Source organism: Melospiza georgiana, chromosome 18, assembly GCF_028018845.1.
Source record: "Melospiza georgiana isolate bMelGeo1 chromosome 18, bMelGeo1.pri, whole genome shotgun sequence".
Lineage (NCBI taxonomy): Eukaryota > Metazoa > Chordata > Aves > Passeriformes > Passerellidae > Melospiza > Melospiza georgiana.
Genome location: NC_080447.1, coordinates 79,884 through 85,790, shown reverse-complemented (window position 1 = coordinate 85,790; position 5,907 = coordinate 79,884). Strand labels below are relative to the sequence as shown.

Genomic DNA, 5,907 nt, shown 5'->3' with positions numbered 1-5,907 from the left:
CGCGGGGCTGTGCGCGGGCAGCTGCCGGCGCCTCTCCCGCGCGGGACGGCGACGCTGGAGGGGCGCAGCCTCCGTCTGGCCGCCCGCACGGAGCTGAGCAGCACGGAAGGAGCATCCGCCCGGTTCCTCGGCCTCCCTCAGCGGTGCCGGGGGCGGGGGCGCTGCCGCCCGCCGATGGCGGAGGGCGAGGCGGTGCTTTGCTGCCGCGGGCCGGGAGCTGCAGGAGCCGCCCCGGGCGAGCGGCGCCGGGCGCTGCCGCGGTCCCGGTGGGGCGGCCGCCCTCGGGCTGGCGGAGGCGCCGGAGGAGCCCCCGAGCTGCAGCCGTCTCCCTCGGGCTGCTGCCGGTGCTGCGGGCGGAGGCGGCTCCGCCGCGTGTTGGGCGCTGCGAGCAGGGAGCGCTGCGGTATCGCCGGCATGACGGGGCTGCTGCCTGCGTTAGTGCTCGTGGCTCCTTGTGCCGTGACAGCGGATGGAGCGGCGCTGGGCGGTAAAGCCAGAGATGGCCGGGAGAATGCCCAGCGCAGGGAGCGGGCGGGCTGTATGCTTCGGATGGCACAGGTGCGAGCTGCAAAGTCACCCCCCCTTCCGCCCCTGCCCTCCCGAGCCCCGGGGAAAATGCTTTCCAGCATTGTCGAGCTTCTGAGAGACAAAACTTGTGATTTGACACTAGCATCCAGAAAAGGTTTCTGTCTAGATTAACAAATGCCTAAATTGTTCTTGGTTACATCCCATGACCGGTTTTAGGCAGCGACTTTATACTGCTTTTAGGATTTTCTTGTACACTGGTGAGAAAATAGGCAGGTCTGATAGTGGTTTCACTTTTTTTCTACTTCACGTACAATGGGATTCTTTCATCCAAGCACTTGTTTTAAAATTCTACTGTAAGCGTTTATGGTTCACTTTTTTTTCTTTGCAGCACCCGTGAATTTTTTTTTTTCCTCTAAATCGGCAGTAAATATAGCTGAGTAAAATTACCTTGGTTTTCTTCCTTCTTTTTTAACTTAATTGTTTTTATTAAAAATCCTATTTGAATATGTGGAAAAAGTGGGGATGTCCTGTAATATATATTCTAGCTTTTCTCGTTTACAGGGTACTCATAAAATATGTCTCCCTTAGAGTCCCACAAAAACATTCTGGGTGAAATCTGAATTAAGGTATGTGTTTTCAAATAAGTAATCAGTTTAGATATTTGCCTGTGAATTACCTTTTCCTGTAATTCAGAGCTTGCGTTCTGTGGGTTTTATGATAAACCTGTAAAACATGTAAGAGTGGTTTTGCAAGTCTGAATCGTTGAAGGCAGCAATAAGTGGATTTAGAGCCTGTTCTTGACCAGACAAAGGGAAAAAGTGTGACTCTGATGCTGAACTTGTCATTTTTCATTTGACTTGCCTTGAATTATTGAAGAAGAGAGAGAACTAGGAAAAGAGAGAAATAGAATTGATTATTGAGCCCTCCTAAAAAGCTCACCATGATTCTGTGTAGAGCCAAAGTGAAGGGTGATGGAACAGAGCTCTGTGCGTTAGAAGGAAATAAACCTGACCTCCACACAGAGTCTTACTAATTTCTATTTTTAAAATGCAAAATAAGTTTAGGAAGTGTTGGAAGTTAGTGTTTTGGGAAAGAAATGGCAGTTCCACAGAACATTCCATTTAAGAGAGGCCCTTGGAAGGATTCATTTTGTAACTGCTGTCACTGCAATCAGTTGGTGGTTCAGCCTTGAAACGTGCACTTGACCTTCTATAAAGCACTGTTTTGTTTGCCTTTCAGTGCTATGAGTCTTGATAAATTGGAGAAGAGCCCAAGAGAAATTTTTCATCCCTTGATATAAAAGGTAGGAACTGACTTTTTTTGGTTTGGTTCTTTTTCTTTATTATTTCCTGGAAATAAAAGTAATTAAGTATAGGTGCTACTGGTTTGTTTCTTCCAGTAGCAGGTGATAATAATAGTAGTAGTACTAGCAAAAATAATAATGGAAATAATAATAATAGTAATGTAATACTACTTAAACTGTCTTTATCCATTGGACTGGCCATTTCAAATCAAAACTTCTAAACACAAATCAAACCATCATCCTTGTAGAATCTTTCACAGCAGCGGGCTAAAGATCCTGGTTTTGTTGACAGGATTTATTGGTTCTGGAAGAACAAGAGGGAAGTACAAGCCTAACTTCTTCTAGCTCACAGACCCGTCCGGTGAACCCAGCTTTGTATTTTGATGGGCTTGTGATGACTTCGAAATCAATTGCTCATTACAGTTAAAAAAAATTAATGTTTTTTTGAACGTGACAGCAGAAATAACTTTATGCACCAACTTAATAATGATAGATCACCAGTTTAAGTTAAAAATTCATGCTATACTATCAAAATTTAAAGGTAAATTATTATGTATTAGGTGATGGTATAAAGTGTATGTTCTAATGTGTAATGCAAAGATACATACATACCTGAAAGTCCTGAGAGGAAACAAATTTTTATGTCTGCTGTTTGATTGTTTACGATACGATATTTGGCTTTATTTCCCAGGGATCGGTGAATTTTAACTTTGGAGTCCTCTGTGCTAAGGATGCTCAGCTTACCGATGATGAAATGTTCAGTAATGGTGAGTTTTTCACCTTCTCTTTAATTGCTATGCTGATCTGAATAAGAAAAGAAAAAACAAAAGCAAGAGAAAAAAAAAAGGATGGTTTATTATTTTTTACGCTGTTATGTTTGTTTCCTCAGTATTTGCTGCAGCTCTGCTTACCCAAGCTTTGGGTTCCTTCTGTCCCACTGGGAGTGGCCCAGTTTGGTTGCATCTGGTGAAATTCACCCTGAGACCTTACAGAACCAGCTCCAACTACGTGAGAGCCATTTGCAGTTCTCTCCAGACACCTGGAGAAGGGGTGACGTTTCTGAGGATCCGGCGAGCGTGCTTCTGTCAAAACTCAGTCTGTGAAGTTTCTGGGGAAAACCCTTCTGTGTCCTGAAGGGTTCAAACTCTGGTGAGGATCCAGTTATCAGGTGCTCACCTGGATGGTTCCAGCTCCCAAAGGTAACACTTGTACTCTTGCCCTGTAGTTTACATCTATTGTATGTTTGTTATTTTGCAAGATTTTTTGTCTTTGCAAAATATTGTGCATTTCACTCTTTGGGCACTCTCAGATGGTTCTTTGGTGCAGCACCACCCCATGGGACACTTGGCTGCTGTCCTGAAGGGCTTGGTCGCTAGAATTGTAAATCCTGGAGAGTTTATAAGTCTTCTGTCCCCAGGGAGGTGTCATGCTTCGTTTACTTTTGTTCTGTTGGTTAGGCGCTGCTTCTCGTTGCAAGTATGAATTTCAAACTGCCCTGTTCTTATGTTAACTGTTTTCCTGGTTCTCTCCCTATGGCAGGGAAAGACTCTCGTATCCTTGTCGTCGGTCTCGGTGCTGTCCAAGAAGATACAGAGACTAAAAAAATCATAAGAAGCAAAATATGACTGCAGGGAAAAGAAGCTGGAGAGAACAGAAGGTGATGTTGTTATCCTTACCCTCTATTAGAAACATCTGCTGTGCTTTGATGCTGGTAGCTGCCGGGGGCTTGTTAGCTCTTTGTAGGCAGGTGTAGGTGTTCACTTGTAGGTTTTTTCTCTGGACAAGGCAATTCAAACTTTGCTAAGCTTATATTTGCAGATTACTCTCTAGTACAGTCCAGCATGACATTTTTGAATGTTGTAAAAATACCATGTTACTTGGAAATGGCTAATGAAGAGAAGCTTTAGGGGAAAATAAGATTTCAGGGTTGGGAGATGTGAGAAGAATTTTGTGTGGATGTTAGACTGAAGTAAAGCACACTTGAAGCTGGACTGGCACGCTGGCAGGTCCCCTATTAAACAGTAGTGCTGAGATTAGCCTGGGGGTTGCCCATTGTTTCTGTAGAAATCAATGTTTCCTGGTCTTCAGAGGTAAGCTGCTTTGAAAAGCTGGAAGGTGCAGCATGCTGACAATCCCCGTGCTTTGGATTAAAAGTAGATTTCAGAAGGGTCCTAAGCTTTTGTCTTTGCCTAGAGGTCGATGTAATCCTGTCGAGGAGTTTTTAATTCTGTGTTGCCATGTCATCCATCAGAGCCCTGCTGTACTAATCATCATACAAGTACAAAACAAAAAATCAGACCCTGTCCCAAGCACTTAGAGCCCAGAACACGATTTCCTCGGGCTGCCATTTGTGTGCCATCGGTACTCACCATGAATTGAGCCCTCTGGCTCTGACAGAGCCCCTGGATGCTGACGGAAGGGGGCTGGTCACAGACCCTGGAGGTGCCTGTCCCCCAGGGAGGGAGAGGACGAGGCAGTGTGGCCTGCAGGGAGGGTGTCGTCCCCAGAGAGCAGCCGGCGACTCCATGCCTGCCCGGGGCTGCGGGTGCCCCCTCGGGGTGGACGCCTGCCCTCAGGTTTCCCTCTGGGCACCCGGGGAGGGAACCAGGTCCATCCGTGTGGCAGCTGCAGGGCCTGCAGGCTCTGGGCCCTGGAGCCGAGTGAGCCTTGGCAGCTGCATGCTTGCTGTGAGCTTTGGGGTGAGCGTGCATCACTGCAGGCCTGGGATGGATTGAAATGCGCTGAGGAAACCAGAGGGAGGGAGGGAAATGCTCTGTTAACTTGTGCCAATTCTTCTGTCAGACTCATCACGGCGGGACAGCGTGAGGACTGAAAGTGTAAGAAGATGTGGAGGGAAACAGAGAATCTGACAGGAGCAGCGAACGCACGAGTGCACGAATTTTGCTTTTTGCTTGGATGTAAACTCAGGAGTTGAAAGGAATTTTGGAGTGAGAAGGGACATTTTAGAAGGAGAAGAAGAAAAAGAAGTTGTTGTTGTTGTTACAGTCCTGGCAAAAGCTTTTGTTCTAGCTAATAAAAGAAGTTAGCTTAAAAAAAAAAAAGAAAAAAATGTAGTGTTTTTTTTTTTCCTTCACTATTATATTCATTGGTGGTATATGGTGTGTTGTTTTATTTCTTGGTATTATTAACTCTGTGTAAATTGTTTTTTGAGTGAAGCTGACTTTCTGGATGGGTTGGTTTGTATTTGAGGCAGGATTAATTTCAGTAGGATTCTTTCATAGATTTCTGATGGGTATTACTGGGATTTTGGTTTTGTTTGTTGTATGTATAAACATACAGCTTTGGTAGGGCCAGCTGGGCTGCTGGAGTTTTGGGTGTGAATTTATTAGATGGCTTTTGTTAAATGCAGTTTTTCATTTTTGAAATGTTTTTCAATGTAGTGGTTTTAAGGTGGTTTTTAAGAATTCCTTGTATTGTTTTCTGTTGTTTGTAGTTGCTGTATGATAAGGGATGCGGTGTGACTTTTTGAACGCTATGGTTTTAGGGTTCCTAAGTTCTGATTTCTTTCTGGTTCGATAGTTTTTTTTATTTTTTGGGACAGGGGCGTTTATATGGTGGGTTTTTATAGGCAATACGTTTTTTAATTTGGGTAGTGATATTTTTTAGTATTTTAATGGTTTAGATTTTTTATTTTTATGGTTTTAATTATTTTTTTAAATTTTTTCAAATAACTTTTATAGATGATAGGTTATTATTTGTGCATTAACATAAAGGTAGAGCTTTGGGGACTTTTTTTAGTAATGTTTAGGGTCAGCTGTGCAGTTTTGAGTCTAGTGAGTTGGTTTGATTTAATTGTTAATGGGTGTTTGTTTTTATTAGCAGTTGTGTCATTTTTGAGTTGTTTTTGAGTTGTTTTTGAGTTTTTTGAGATATTGGTTTAGGAGGAAGTTTATGATGACAATGTGCGGAGGTTTTGGGCTACTTTATAGTGGGATTTAACATTTATTTACAGTTAGGTTTATTTGAGTTTTTATTAGGGTTCAATGACGTTGTGGGATGTTTGTTCCGTTAGTAATAGAAATAGGTTTTGTTTTGCTGTGCTGCGATGGGATGGG

At 43.8% G+C, this 5,907-nt stretch overlaps 1 long non-coding RNA gene across 1 annotated transcript; it reads left to right on the top strand.

Moving 5' to 3' along the window:
* The first annotated feature begins 1,739 nt into the window (after positions 1 to 1,739).
* LOC131091260 (uncharacterized) lies at positions 1,740 to 4,795 on the top strand. Its single transcript, XR_009115376.1, has 5 exons — positions 1,740 to 1,831; positions 2,523 to 2,598; positions 2,721 to 3,030; positions 3,371 to 3,488; positions 4,634 to 4,795. It is a non-coding gene; the product is annotated as an uncharacterized LOC131091260 (long non-coding RNA).
* Positions 4,796 to 5,907: the final 1,112 nt, after the last annotated feature.